The sequence below is a fragment of the Sinocyclocheilus anshuiensis genome, unplaced genomic scaffold (genome assembly GCF_001515605.1).
Source record: "Sinocyclocheilus anshuiensis isolate Anshui unplaced genomic scaffold, SAMN03320099.WGS_v1.1 scaffold715, whole genome shotgun sequence".
Taxonomy (NCBI): Eukaryota; Metazoa; Chordata; class Actinopteri; order Cypriniformes; family Cyprinidae; genus Sinocyclocheilus; species Sinocyclocheilus anshuiensis.
The window spans coordinates 168420-171854 of NW_015551089.1; the positions used below are offsets into that span (position 1 = coordinate 168420).

Sequence of the window (3435 nt, forward strand, 5' to 3'; positions counted from 1 at the left end):
GAACATGATCTTTACTTAACATCCTAATGATTTTTGGCATAAAAGAAAAATAGATAATTTTGACCCATACAATGTATTTTTGGCTATTGCTACAAATATACCCCAGCGACTTAAGACTGGTTTTGTGGTCCAGGGTCACATATGATTAGTGAGAAACTTTGTTTGAAATAAGTAAATACTAGGGTGCCCAATATGGACGGGGCCTCCATGTGCCAGTGGGATCATGTGTGTGCATTGAGCCGCAGCGTCCACCATTGGACAGTGAAACTGACCTGCTCTAATACAAGCTACTGAGGTCTGCAAAAACAAAGCAAAACAGAACAAAAAAAGAATAATAAGCATTCTGGACCTACAGGATGTTCCTTTTGGTCATTTTTACAATTTCAAACAGGGAAAAAATCTGACATAAGCAAAATAAGTAACAAGCTGTAGGCGCACACAACACATGTAATCCAGGCCTGAGGTGTTTACTGACCTTGTACATGCTGACATTTTTACCCTGTTCCACATTTCTCACTGGAACCCCAGCGGCCATCAAGGCTGCTTCGAAACCAAAACTACAGCCGAGGTAAAATTTGACAATGTCCTGAAGTTGAGTAGGAAGATAAACTAGCGACCTTCTTCATCAGCACACCATTCTCAAACACACAATACTCTGGACAGTCGAGTGAAAGACAGGACAATGTGTAAGTTAAATATATCGATATATCTATCTATCTATCTATCTATCTATATATATATATATATATATACAGTGGGTACGGAAAGTATTCAGACAAGCACACAGCTAAAATAACGAAGGAGTGGCTTCACAACAACTCTGTGACTGATCTTGAATGGCCCAGCCAGAGCCCTGACTTAAACCCAATTGAGCATCTCTGGAGAGACCTAAAAATGGCTGTCCACCAACGTTTACCATCCAACCTGACAGAACTGGAGAGGATCTGCAAGGAGGAATGGCAGAGGATCTCCAAATCCAGGTGTGAAAAACTTGTTGCATCTTTCCCAAAAAGACTCATGGCTGTATTAGATCAAAAGGGTGCTTCTACTAAATACTGAGCAAAGGGTCTGAATACTTAGGACCATGTGATATTTCAGTTTTTCTTTTTTAATAAATCTGCAAAAATGTCAACGATTCTGTGTTTTTCTGTCAATATGGGGTGCTGTGTGTACATTAATGAGGAAAAAAAATTAACTTGATTTTAGCAAATGGCTGCAATATAACAAAGAGTGAAAAATTTAAGGGGGTCTGAATACTTTCCGTACCCACTGTATATACACACACACACACCCACATCAGGGGCGTTTCCTCCGAGTAGGCAAGGGAAGCAGGGTCTCCTCAAAATATTGGATGAGAAAAAAAAATTTGTAGTACAAAAATAAAACAATGCCAATATTACAAAATATAGCCTAACATTAAAAAGTGTATAAATCACTAGTTTTTCTAAAGAAACACTGTCCAACAGCGACACCAGCGGGTAAAGTTACAGAGGGGGTCTGCATCTCTCTCGCCTCCCCTGAGCCCATTGCGTTTTAACAGACCCCCTAAAGCATGCAGTGAGTTTGGTGGGGGGTAATTGAGAATGAATGGGGGAAAATCACGTAAGAGGAGACATGCCTCCATCGCGATATGATTGAATCTGACTGGTTATGATCGGCTGTGATTGGTTGATGCGATAAATCCCGCCTCTTGTGTTCATGCGCGTTCCACATTTGCGAATCAGTCTGAATGAACAATATGGCATTAATGGGAAGACTCACTTAAAAAAAAAGTATGTAAACAACTTGCACACTTAGACATAATCCCTTTGTTATGTTAAAATAAGACTTGAAATGGCCTGAAAACATGATCTGTGGGAGTTTTTAGTGAGTAATCAGCTTGGTGAAATGTATAGTAAATCTCAGTGTCCAATATTTACTGAGCTTTGATGACTGATGATCCGAATAATTCAAAAATAGTTAAAAGTTAACTATTAAAAAGAATAGCTGAACATAAGTTCACAAATAAAATATAGTGTTTAAATTGTTACTGCCTTCAGTTATTATTTTGGAATAAATGTAAAATGCTTAAAAACACTAACTTGATTCATACTTGGCTTTAATAAACAGAATACATTGTTAATGTAAAAATATAAAATAGAATTGTTTTGTTGTTGTTGTTTTCTGGTAGTGTAAGTAATGTTTATTAATTAATTAATTTTTATTTATTTTTTTATTTGTATAGCGCTTTATACAATACTGTGTGACAAAGCAGCTTTACAGAGTCAAACAGGAGAATAGTTTGTCAATGATGCAAGAAGACAATAACAGAGTCATTTTTCAGCTAAAGTCAGTTCATTGATGATTCAGTGATGTCAAATAGTTTGTCAATGATGCAAGAAGACAATAACAGAGTCATTTTTCAGCTAAAGTCAGTTCATTGATGATTTAACCAAGAACATGTTACTGGGACAGGAATTTACATTTGATTTTTATTTTTTTAAAAGGACTTTGCCTCCTCATCTCAGAACACCACCGCACACCTCTGATACGTATATATACATATATATATATATATATATGTGTGTGTGTGTGTATATATACACAAACACACAGAGTTTGATGTATCTATGTGTATATGTGAAACATATAGTGAGAGATTAAAGGGATAGTTCACTAACAGGAAAGTTCTGTTATCATGTACTCACCCTCATGTTGTTACAAACCTGTATGATTTACTTTCTTCTGCTGAAAACAGAAGAATATATTTTGAAGAATGTAAATAACCAAACAGTTGGTGGTAGTCAGTGATTTTTCCATACTATGGAAGTCAATGGCTGTCGTCAACCCACATTCTTCAAAATCTAATTTTCTGCCAATTTTAATTAAATCAATTCAATTATAAAAATGAAAACAAGATTAACAATTTCATTACAGAAAACTGTACACAAAACATGTGCCAAAATTGAAAATGAAATGAAATTATTTAATTTTCATTTTAATATTCACTGTGACAATGCATTGTCCTTGTCAAATTGAAAAATAAAATGCAGTTGGTGATCTCGAGGCAAGACTGCCAATACTAAAATGAAAAGACAACAGTGACAAAGAAACTGCAAATACAGTTTTTACAAAGCTTTTTATTAATGCTCATGCAATAATAGTGACACAATTCAAATTAAAAATGTAAAGTTTAGTTTTTGTTTAATTGTCTCATTTATTTCCCAGCTTTTGTTTTAATTTTCAAAGTCAATCTGTATGCAAATTCTATATTAATCAGGGGGCGGGGCCTATTGTTCAAGTGACCTAGTGTCTGAGGGCGTAAGCATGGAGACCCCTTTCCGACTAGTTGAGTAAAAAATATGATTCTGAAAGTCATAATAATGAGAAACATTCTCATATTAATGACTAAATATCTTCTTAAATGACTAAATATCTTCTTAATCATCTTAAAGA

At 35.1% G+C, this 3435-nt stretch overlaps 1 pseudogene; it reads right to left on the reverse strand.

The window, feature by feature from the left end:
- The window catches only part of LOC107662624 (UPF0317 protein C14orf159 homolog, mitochondrial-like), a 26063-nt pseudogene that overhangs the window by 10487 nt on the left and 12141 nt on the right, over positions 1 to 3435 (reverse strand).